The following is a 12,751-nucleotide window of genomic DNA, read 5'->3' as shown; positions in this document are numbered from 1 at the left end:
TCATGAAAGACACAGAGAGAGAGTGAGGCAAAGACACAGGCAGAGGGAGAAGCAGGCTCCATGCAGGGAGTCTGATGTGGGACTCAATCCCAGGACTCCAGGATCATGCCCTGAGCCAAAGGCAGGGCTAAACTGCTAAGCCACCCAGGGATCCCCTTCAATACAGTTTTTATTGCATCTTTAAAATATTACAAATAAGTCTGAAAAAAAATCATCTGGCATCTTGCTGTTTCTGTAGCTAGAAAGCTTAGATCTTATTCATCAGCCTGAAGAACTGTTCCTTTATCAGAAACATAGGTACCACCCCCAAATTTTCTGATATCCTTATTTTAACTCTTGTGGCTTCCTAGATCAAAGTAGCTGAGTCTGATACAAGTTCAATATCACTTCCTTCAAGAGTTAACTCATCTTTCTGGGTTTGAACAAGCAACACCTGGCCTCATCTGAACCCTGCAGATACATTTTTCACCCAAGAAATTTGGATTTCAACAAGAGAATTATTCTCCTGAATAACATCATTGATGGGGAAGTGAGCATACACAGATCTCATCTTGTAACGGAAGCCCAGGGTAACACCCTTGATCATGTTCTGCACTTGACTACAACTAGTGCGAACAATAGCCAATTCCTTTCTCCACCATTTGTCAACTCGGAGTGTCTTCTTTTTCTTTCTGAGGAGATTGAGTTCTACGTTGATGTGATTAAAATCCCTTCATAGGGTCCCTCTGGGGCCCTTCACATTAACAGCAAGTCCTCCCTTAAGAGTGATGTTGGCATTTTCTGGAATGTCAACAGTCTGATTGCCAAGAATGGTCTTCATTCTCACAGTAGGTGGGGCAAAAACAATAAGTGTACTCTTAATCCCCTTCACCTATTTCACCCATCCCTACACCCACTTCCCCTCTTGTAACCACCAGTTTGTTCTCTATAGTTGAGTCTGTTTCTTAGTTTCTCTCTATATATATCCCTTTGTCTATTTGTTTTGTTTCTTAAATTCCATGTATTGAGTGAAATCATAGGGTATTTGTCTCTCTCTGACTGACTTCTTTCACTTAGCATTATACTCTCTAGCTCCATCCATGTTGTTGCAAATGGCAGGATTTCATTCTTTTTTATCACTGAATTATATATATAGTTTGGCTATTATAAGTAAAGCTGAAATGAACATAGGGGTGCATGTATGCTTTTGAATTAGTGGGTTTGTATTCTTTGGGTAAATACCCAATAGCAGGATTACTGGACTATAGGGTAGTTCTATTTTTAATTTTTTGAGGAACCTCTATACTGTTTTCCACAGTGGCTGCACCAGTTCACATTCCTGCTGGCAGTGCATCAGGGGGTCCTTTCCCTCCACATCCTTGCCAAGCCTTGTTGTTACGTGTGTTGTTGATTTCAGCCATTCTAACAGTCATGAGGTGATATCTAATTGTAGTTTTGATTTGCATTTTCCTAATGATGAGTGATGTTGAACATCTTTTCATGTGTCTATTTGCCATCTGGATGTCTTTTTTGAGAAATGCCTGTTAATGTCTTCTGCTTATTTTTTAATTGGATTTTTTGGTTTTTAGGTGTTGAGTTTTATTAGTTCTCTATAAATCTTGGATACTAACCCTTTATTAAATATATCATTTGCAAATACCTTCTCCCATTCAGTATGTTGTCTTTTAGTTTTGTCATTTGTTTCTTTGCTGTGCAGAAGCTTTTTATTTTGATGTAGTCCTAATAGTTTATTTTTGCTTTTATTTCCCTTGTTTGAGGAGACATGTCTAGAAAAATGTTTCTATTGTTGATGTCAGAGAAATTACTGCCTGTGCTGTCTTCTAGGATTTTTACCATTTCAGGTCTCACATTTAGGTTTCTAGTCCATTTTGAGTTCATTTGTGTCTATGGTGAACGAAAGTGGTCAAGTTTTCCCAACATCATTTTTTGAAGAGACTGTTTTTTTTTCTCATTGCATATTCTTATCTCTTTTGTTGAAGATTAATTGACCATATAATCATGGGTTTCTGGGTTTTCTATCCTGTTCCATTGATCTCTGTGTCTATTTTTGTGCTAGTACCGTACTGCTTTGATTACTACAGTTTGTAGTATAACTTGAAATCTGGAATTGTGATGCTTCTATCTTTGTTTTTCTTTTTCAAGATTTTTTAGGCTGTTCATGGTGTTTTGTGGTTCCATACAAAAATTTTAAGATTATTTTTTCTATTTTTATGAAAAATACTGTTGATATTTTGATAGGAATTGCATTAATCTGTAGTTTACTTTGGGTAGTATACACATTTTAACAATATTTGTTCTTCCAATCCATGAGTGTGGAATATCTTTCCATGTGCTTGTGTCATCTTTGATTTCTTTCAACAATGTCTTACAGTTTTCAGAGTACAGGTGTTTCATCTCCTTGGGCAAGTTTATTGCCAAGTATTTTATTATTTTGGGGGCAATTGTAAATGAGATTGCTTTCTTAATTTTTCTTTCTGTTGCTTCATTATTTGTGAATAGAGATACAATGGATTTTTGTACATTGATTTTGTATCTTGTGACTTATTAAACTCATTTATCAGTTGTGGAGTTTTTTGATGGAGTCTTCAGGGTTTTCTATATATAATATTATGTCATCTGCAGATAGTGAAAGTTTTACTTCTTCTTTACCGATTTGGATGCCTTTTATTCCTTTTTCTTATCTGGTTGCTGTGGCTAAGCTTTAACAGTACTATGTTGAATAAAAGTGGTGAGTGAATATCCTTGTCTTGTTCCTGATCTTAGGGAGAAAGCTCTCAGTTTTTCAATATTGAAAATGATGTTTGCTGTGTGTTTTCCACATACGGCTTTATTTTTTGTCCAATCTAAGTATTGCTAGCCTGACTTTCTTCCATACCCATGTGCTTGATAAATGCACCCCCAGCCCTTCACTTTCAATCTGCCTGTCTTTAGGTGTGAAATGAGTCCCTTGTAGGCAGCATATGGATGGGTCTTGTTTTTAATCCATTCTATCACCCTATTCTTTTGATTGAAGCATTTAGCACATTTACATTCAAAGTAATTATTGATAGGTATGTTTTAATTGCCATTTCATTACTTACTTGTTTTGTGGTTGTTTTCTCATGATTAGTTGGCTTTCTTTTTTTCTTTTTTTTTTAATTTTTATTTATTTATGATAGTCACAGAGAGAGAGAGAGAGGGAGAGAGGCAGAGACACAGGCAGAGGGAGAAGCAGGCTCCATGCACCGGGAGCCCGACGTGGGATTCGATCCTGGGTCTCCAGGATCGCGCCCTGGGCCAAAGGCAGGCGCCAAACCGCTGCACCACCCAGGGATCCCTAGTTGGCTTTCTTTAGTGATATACTTGGATCCTTTTTTTTTTTCTTTTTTGCATTTCTGCTACCGGTTGTTGATTTACGGTTACCATTTAGTCTGTATAGAAGACCTGCATGTAGTAGTTTAAATTGACAGACACTTAGGTTTGAACCCATTCTTTACTCCTCTCCTCTCCCTGCTTTGAGAATATGGTGCCACACACTTTACATCCTTTTACTTTGTGAGTTCCTTAATAGCTTTAGTCCAACAAACGGCTCACTAGAAGGCTAGGCAATGAGGAGGGGGTGTCATTTATTGTCCATTTTATTCTCAATATAATCCTTGCTTACCTGATGGACGGCTTGTTAAAAACAGTAATACCTTCAAATTTTTTTTTTGTCTTTAGAAAGAATAGTAAATTATGCTTTTATTTAACTTCTAAAATTTTCATGACTAATTGGTATGCTTTCCAATCTGTCTATAATATTTTTTGAGTCACTAGTGAAAACTTATATAAACAAACTATTATAGTATAAAAAGAAATGAGTTCTATTTAAAATACTAAAGACAGATCATCCACTTTTTCTTTTCCTTTAGTCTAAGCAGCAACCAAGTGAAGCATGTAGAGATGGGGAGGGAGAAGCTATGGTTGGAAAGAGCTTTCCTGATAATTCAGGTAACCCTCCCACCAGCACACCCTCACCCCCAGCTAAGGATCTGTGTGCAGGAGGGAAGTCACAGCACTTGGGGAGAATTCTGCTCAACTATTCACTAAGTTTACCATTACCTGGAACAAATTTCCTAACACTTAACCTCAGCTCTTCTTGCGATAATTTCTCTCCTAGTGTTACCCTGAAGGTTAAATAAGATAATAACCATAAAGAGCCTTAATGCTGTATTTACATACAAACTGGATTGAAACTTCATATTGAGGTCAGTATAACAAGTTACCATCAAGATTTTTAAAAATAATAATCAGCAATTAAATTCAATACTTAAAATAGCAAGGACACCTACCCACATGTCTACTACTTAATTTCCATCAAGTTGATCTTTTTTCTTATCCTTTTTGCTTATTTTCCTCAAAATTTAAGAAAAGGTGTTTACAAATAGTCACTACCCATTGGTAGGTAATAAAATAAATGCAGTGGGTTCTAACTAGCATTTTTAAATTAAATAAATACCACAAATGTGAAACAGAATACATCACATGATTTCTCAGCAAGAACTGTGTACATTGCAACAAACATACATAAATTATATTTCTTACTGTATATTTTTTAAAGTTTATAAAATACTACTCTAGAACAAGGCCAAATGAAATCTGGTACACTTCCTACTATTAAGTAGATCTCCTTTCATTTCATCATTTCTTTAATTAAGAATAAAATATAAAGGTTTTAGCCGTCTATCAAGCCAAGTTTTTTTGTAAGCAACTCTTATATCATTAAATACTGTTTAGAATGATTCTTACATAGCTAGTATCTCAAGTAAAGCAAGTGTACACGAGGTAGAACAAGAAGTTGCCTGCAGTACACCCCAAGTTACAGCTGCTGAGAGAAAGTTCAGTGGTTTTCCACACGCAGTGCCCCAGCACTGGAGCAGACGGTGGATCCATTTAGATTTACACTCCTCAAAGGAGGGACTTGTCTCACTGACATGGGTTTAAAATATCTATATCCCATCAAGGACAGAATGTAGTACAAGAGGAGAGAAAACAACTTGTCACCATGAGGCGCAGAGACTCGATTCGTGGCAAAGTGAGTCCTGAGGCAAACCTTTCTGATCGTGCCTTCCCATCTGGAACAGGGCACCAACCCAGGGTTCACACACTGGGCCAGTAGAGAAACACTGTCCTGAAAGATATGTAAGTAGAGACAGATCACAGAATCATCATCTGACCTTTATAGATCATTTACATTGTTGTTCAATCCTACGTAATTCTCATTCCAGGATTTACTCATGGAATCAAAAAATGCCATTTTTTTTAACAAGGAATCAAAAAATGCCATTTTTGTAACAAATCTCCCTCTACTCAGGAAATGGCTCAACTCATCCTGTGCTGATTAAATCAAACTTCTGACACCTAATCTGGCCTAACTGAGATTAGCAGCCCCCTTTCAAACCCTGCCTCAGTGAGGCTAATGTCTGCGGGGCTGTGCTCCCCATCCAGCACCATCCAGCGCTCCTATGAAGGTGCCACCCGACAAGAAGCCTTTCTGGTTCATCACTGCACCACAGGATGCCATGAAGGAACTCATAGGCTGTGACAAATCTAATACCCTATTACTTGCATTTTTTTGTACTGGGATTTCATTTGGTGACATCACTGGATACAACTGAACTTGAAATCTGTGTGACATTTTTGCAGGTGTTGCTTTTCACCAAAAAAAAGGTTATTTTACATAGTTTAGCCACAGTGCAGTGCTTTGGGTCTAGAACTAAACCTCGGGAAATCTAATGAGGTTGAAAAGAAAGTGAAAGTTAACGGCCACGGCTTTAACAAAGGCTCGTCTTCCCTCAGGCTGTAAAGAGTCAGTAACTGAGTTCAGTAACTGAAAATTAAATTAGAAGAAAATGCCACCTCTGCAGCTACTGCTACCTTTAGCATTAACAGTAATATAGAGCGGGGTGGGGGCCGGGGGTTCTGCTGAATAGAGCCATCCGGAAACTCTCAGAGCTTCCAAATGGTATGGAAATCTGCTCTTACACCGTGTTACAGGATTCCTCTGGGTTGTGTTTTGCTGTCTCTCTGTCTTCCTTTTCCCTCGTGCCCACATCCTTGTAGTGTGTTTCCTCTTCTCTTCCTTCCATCCTTTTTTTTTTCTCCTGTTACTCTGACTTAATGTCCACTTTCCCCCCTCCCCTACTTCCTCACTTCTTTTCTCAACAATTTGGTTCTTTTTCCTCTCCACCCATATTTATGTCTATGCAAGACTAATCCAACCAATGTCAAGGTTCCTGTGATGTGCCCTGTTCAGAATCCGAGAGAAAACAGCTCAGGATTCTTCAGTGCTGGGAAAGCATGAGGCTTTTGATTTTATCTGATCATATCAAATGAACAGGAACCACTTTCTGGGGATGGTATTATCAGGTTAAGTGATAAGGGTGGGCAGGAAGGACTTGTGGGCAGTGGCCTATATTTTTTTAAAAAGGCAGGGGCAGGAGCAAAGAAAGGAAAACAAATTAGACGTATCAGGATCCCTCCTATTCTTTGAATAAGCATCTCTAAAAAACAATCAAGCAAGGTTGTCAATTTGGCCAAAAATCAGCGATGCTTTAGTATAATAAGATAGTACTGCCACTCCTTTACTTTTAAACAAATTACTAAAAAATCTAACTATATTATACAGCAATAAAGAAATAAAGGCTATTTTATCATAATTTGATTATGCTACAAAGCACTGTGCATAGCAATTCGTGGATCTAATTTTAGTTGTAATAATCTCTTGCCCTGTTATGTAAATGGGAAAAGACTTTCTACAGGCTTGAGATAGAGATAAGCTTCGGATCGAAAGCATGCAAAAGCCATGGTTCAATTACTCTAAAGTGATCTGCATCATATGTTACAGTACATCTTTCTGCCTTTGCACAAAAGCTAGTATCTGCTGCAAATTAACCATCCTTTTCTAAATGCCTACAGATGCCCTCTGAGAGTTTACGGATTCAAATTAAACCCAAGTCCCACAACTACAAAATAATAGGGGGCATTTAAAAATTAAAAATACTTTCTACTTTCATGACTTTCCCTCAGTTTTGCCCTTACTTTTCAGTAAGTTTTGCCCTTTACTTACGTGTTCAACCTGACAGCAAGTATACAACAGTTCTCACTTCTAGCTCTGTGGGCCCAACCATTCTGCAAAAGGGTGAACCACCAGAACCATTCCAATTCCACCTGTCTCTGCAGGCCGAAAAATTCAAGTTCTGGCCCCTGAGCGGACCTCATCCTGACCCAACTTCACACCTCAGAATACAAGAATCTCTAGAGAAAGGAGGAGAACACTGCACCCATCCTTATTTGCCAGGGCTCTTCATGTGCTCTTTGAAATGAAATTTATAATAATCCAAAATTTAGCTTCCCCAGGAGGGGCAGGTCCCAAGGGACAGCTGGAACCACCCACAGGCTTTCCCCTTCACTGGCCCTTCTCTTTCATCTCCATAGGATGTGGCTTTATTGGCTCTTCCTGCAGACTGCACACTACTGAAGACATGGTGTGGACCATTGTCAACCCTTCTCCCATGGCTCTGCCGTGGGAAGGCATGGTGATGTAGGCATTAGACACCCTGGGGGAGGACTCTCCTTGGTCCTACTGGAGTCAGACACTCTTTTCCCATGGGCCCTCCCCCAACCATGAGGGGGAAAACTGTTTTGTAACTAGTGGTCCTCACTAAGACTGATCCAAGCGGGATTACAACACACGTCCACTATGCATGGGCTGTGGCTTTCTCGGTTTGCATGAAGGCTGCAAGAGAAGAAAAACAATGAAAGGCTAGATGGTGATGTTTGATGCCAAGCACGTCTTTTTCAACCTTTTTCTGTTCAATTTAAAAATTACAGCTATTTCCAAAATAATCACTTTATTCTGGGATTCGATACCTATATTGTTGTCACAAGGGGGCAGATATTTGTGTGCGTGTGTTATGTAACATTTTCAATACTAACTTTCATTGTTCAAGAGATTAAATATTTCTAGAGAGTAGCCAGGCCAGCTCATAAAGCCTACTGTTGATTAAATTAGAACTGTTGGGATGCCTGGGTAGCTCAGCAGTTGAGTGTCTGCCTTTGGCTCAGGGCATGATCCTGGGGTCCCGGGATCGGGTCCCACATTGGGCTCCTTGCATGGAGCCTGCTTCTCCCTCTGTCTGTGTCTCTGCCTCCCTCTCGGTGTCTCTCATGAATAAATAAATAAAATATTTTAAATTAAAAAATAAAAAATAATTAAAACTGTTATATCTAGGGGCCCTAGGTGGTTCAGTGGTTGAGCATCTGCAGGCTCCTGTATGGAGCCTGCTTCTCCCTCTGCCTGTGTCTCTGCTTGTCTCTCTCTCTCGTGAATAAATACCCCCCCCCCTTTTTTTTTTTTTAAAGAAGAGCTGTTTTAGTTAAGCAACACAGGATAGAATACAGAATGCCCATTACAGAGGTTTTGTACTGTTTTACTTTTTGAATTTATAGATGTTACTTCTTTAGGTTTTCTCATCACCCAGACTACCTCACTCACTTTACTCTCACCTTAAAACAAGCAATAATTTCCAACAGCAGATGTTTGCTAAATTCTCTGTGCTATTCTTTTCTCTCTTTATATATTAGAGTTAATCACAAAACTGAAATCCAAAACATGGGATTCTACATAAGTTTTTGGAATATGAAAAAGAAGGTATTACTTCAACCCAAATTGCATGCATTTTTTTCTTCTATCCCCCTCAGAAGTTCTATTGCACTTTTTCAAATTTTTTTCCTGCATAGCTCTTTAAATACATCGTCATGACAAGGAGTTTTGTCAGGTAAGGGAGAATTAGCTTTAATTCAAGACTTTATTAGGTCACCTACTGGCATTGGCTCGGTCATTTAATGTTTCTCGGACCCAGCTTCTTCACCTAGGCCATAATATAATATGTGGAGATGCCTGGTAAACTGTAAAGTAACCTACAAAAATAAGGTAAAAATAATGTACTCTATCAATCAAGACTCAACCAGAGAAACAGAATCAGTACATATGTTTTAAAATGTATTTTATATTTTGCATGTATTTTTATATAATTATACATAAACACACATACTTTATACAAATATATGTACAGAATGTGTGTGTGTGTGGACTTATCACAGGAAACTCCTGGCTAAGCAGTCTCTGCAAGGCTTTCTCTCACCAAATGCTAGAGCCCAAAGTGCAGAGAGGCAGGAGCGAAGGTTACCAAGAGGCTGAGATCCAACAAGTATAGACTAAAACATCCATCCTTGTTGCCGCTGACCTTGGTGATGAGGGTAATCTGAAGAATCAGGGGCTCTAACCATGGAGCCAAACACATGCTGGTTTGGGAGTCAGAGAAACTGAAGGAAGATCAGGGAAAGGGAAGGCATTTGTAGGCCGAGCTGCTGCTGCCTTCCAACAAGGCATACACAGAACTATCTTACAATTTTCCTCCCTCTTGGCCACCTGGAGTCTCTGCACCTCAAGGAGAGCCCAGCCCTCTTTGAAAGACTTCTACTAGATTAAGTCAGTACCACCCAGTCCTCTCCCTTTGATTAACTCAAAACAACTGATTTGGAGCTTTACATCTGGAAAGTCTTCAACATTGCACCCAGACTCTAGTATTTGATAGAATACCCAGTAGAAGGTATGTACAGGCTGCTGCCTTTCTTGCGCTCTCCACCTCTTGTGAGAAAATCTTCTTTAAAGCCCACATGAACCAGAAGCAAACTAAAAGGGTAATTCTGGAGAAGGGAGTTCAGTGAAGATGACACATCACAGAGCCATTCTACAATCAATAAAAGTGATCTCTATCCTAGGAGACAAATATAAGTAGCCTACTCTACAAATGCCAAAGATGACCCAAAGAGTCATTCTCTGCTCTTGTTTTTCCCTCCTCTTCCTGCTCACCCCTAGACCCAATCCCATGCACCCATTCTTCCTGATAAACAGCGTAGCTCTGTGGCTAATTGGTCCCAGGTGGAATGAGTACCCATTGAGGGGGCCTTGCTCTTCTCCTTCCGGCTCCCAACCTGTCCTGAGCTCTACATCATTAAAAAATATAATCACTCAATCATGGCCTAGTTGTGAACATAAAACATCGCCACATCACTACATTTTGCTTTCATTTTGGACAAAGTATGTTTTTCCTCTTCCTTTAGCAGTCAGCCTGGGCCCTCCGCCTATGTTCTTGCAGTGCCTTTCTCACCTTAGGCTTGGCTTTGAGGAACAGGTTAAATGTGTATTTTTAAACGCATTCACTTCCACTGTTTCTTTCTTCACTCTTCTGAATTGTAAGGAGTATACAGGTCAAAGCACAGTAAGGATGGGGCTATTTGGGGAATTTGTTTTCAGTGCAGTCACAAAATAAATTCCTTAACTAGACCTTCGGGTGTATCTTGATAATTCATGGTTACTAGTGAAAGAAACTTTTGACACTATAGGTTCCCAGGATCCTGACTAAAGTGAAGTTAGATTTATTGTCCATTATATCCCTAGTACTAAGGGTACTATTCTCACAAACTATATCTTCAAGCCTTTGCCAAATAGCTCCCAAACCTGTACCTGAGGAGACAACAGAGGCTTCATTCAATACTTCCACATCGAGTCACCCCTTTTGCCAACCCTAGCATTATGTTGCTTCTACTTTCCATAAGGAGTTCTTGTTTTGTCCACTGTAGCAAAACCTCTGCCACACAGCCCTGTCCTAGTATCTTGGGGCTCCATCCTGCTGCTCCAATTATCTTCTTGGTTCTCTGCTTCAATCCTGGCACCTATGAAGCTAGTACTTGGATGTATCCTTCACACCAGGCTTTCCAAAGGTCATCAACAACCTCCAAGTGCCAGTTGCTATGACTGGATGTCCACTACTTATGGGTAGGTCTCCTGGAAGAAGCCTTTGCTCCATCAGCCTGCATCACTTCTCTTTGCCACCAGGAGTCATAAAACAGCCCTTGTCCTCTCCCTCCCTCAACATCCTATTCTAGTCCCTTGCTGGCATATACATTTCTCGCCTACTTGTGGGTCAGCCTCAGGCTGACTGCACAACTGTCCCAAATGCAGCTGAATAACTACTGCCAGAACCTCTCTTGTGAGCTTACCCTAAGGCTGTTTGGGTTCTCAGTCCTATGCCCTACCAGGAAGGTCCATTTTACCACTGATCAATTGTGGTTGGTAATTCTGGACATTTGATTTTTTTCATAGAGATGCAAAAGTCATGCAAAAGCCAAAGCATATCAAGAATAAATTTCACAAATCACAATGTTTCTGTGTTGACAAAATAATTAGACACAGCCCATGAAAGCCTGAATGAAGCAATTATTGGTGTTGATTAGGATCAACAAGATTTAGAGTTAATATAGAAAGGGACTTCTTTCTCCTTCTTTCCTTGCTTTCTTTTTCCTTCTTTCTTTCTCACAGTTTTGAGACAGGAATTGTGCTGACCGTAGAGGATACAAGATGGATTTATGTATTATAATATACCGACCCTTTGAGTTTTTATATCATAGAGATTGAGACAAATGAAAAACAAAAGATTACAGCTCATGATGAGAGTCTACAGAAATTAAGGTGCTTGATTTTATCTAGAAATATTAGGGAAGGCATTTTAAGGAAATGAACTTGAGTTGAATCTTTGAAGAATGATTAGGATGAATTCAGCAGACAGATAAGAAAAGGGCTTTCTTTTGGAATAGAATGGCAGAGACACAGGTAAATGGGGTATCTTTAGAGAAGTGCAGGGAGCTCCATGTTGCTGGTATCTCGGATTGGTGCAGGAGCAGTTGTAAAGCAATGAGTCTGAAAAAGTAGAAAGGTCTAAACTCATGAGGACTTTGTAAGTCATGCTATGAAGTCATCCTGCAGCAGATAAGGAGTTACTGGTGGATTTTAATCAGTGGAGTGACATGAATTTGTCTTATACTGAAGGGGAGGCTATACGAAAGAGGGGAAGGGGAACAGTTAAGAAATTTCTAGAAAAGTTCAAAGTTCTGAAAATCTGAAATAAGGAAACAGCAAGGCAAGTGGAACAGACATGGAGAACTTCTTCAAGGATGAAGGCTCAGTCATTTCTGTACAAAGTGGGATAACTCAGAAGTCATTTTAGTTCCCAAGATTCTTACGGCTGAGGCTACAGCGCCTGCATTACAGCTCAACTTTACACTCTACCCAAGGCTACTTCTGTGCCCTTCCTTCCACTGATGTTGATTGGAGCAGAATCTGCATCCCAGAACCCAATCTGTAGCAGAGAATGAGTCAAGAAGGGGTGGAAGCAACTAAACTTAGAGGCCAATTAGATATGGAGTTGAGGGAAATGAAAGAACCTCAGAGAACTCCAAGAGTTCAAGTTGGTGCTGGATGGAATATGATTATGATTATATTCCAACTTAAAGCCAACTTAAGTGATTATATCCAAAGATGATAAGACAATAGGTTCTGCTCAAAAGATCATGTGCGACGTTTGTGTAAAAATTATTCACTATACATTTGGCTAGCAGAGCATGGGTGAGAATAGGACTAGAAAACCTTTAGTGTCAATAAAACACAAGCAGTAGCTATAGATGCAGATGATTATGAGAAGAATATGTAGAATAAGGTAAGAAAATGAAGGGAAACAGATTTCTTTTTTTTTTAAGATTTTATTTATTTATTCATGAGAGACACGGAGAGAGAGACAGACAGAGACACAGGCAGAGGGAGAAGCAGGTTCCATGCAAGGAGCCCGATGTGGGACTCGATCCCGGGTCTCCAGGATCAGGCCGTGGGCCG

General features: G+C 39.6%; 1 pseudogene; it reads right to left on the bottom strand.

The window, feature by feature from the left end:
- Positions 1-254: 254 nt before the first annotated feature.
- Positions 255-820, bottom strand: LOC112915615 (large ribosomal subunit protein uL6 pseudogene; annotated as a pseudogene).
- Positions 821-12,751: the final 11,931 nt, after the last annotated feature.

The sequence above is a fragment of the Vulpes vulpes genome, chromosome 14, assembly GCF_048418805.1.
Source record: "Vulpes vulpes isolate BD-2025 chromosome 14, VulVul3, whole genome shotgun sequence".
Lineage (NCBI taxonomy): Eukaryota > Metazoa > Chordata > Mammalia > Carnivora > Canidae > Vulpes > Vulpes vulpes.
Note: the sequence above shows the minus strand (reverse complement) of the source record. Positions and strands in the feature narration are given on the sequence as shown.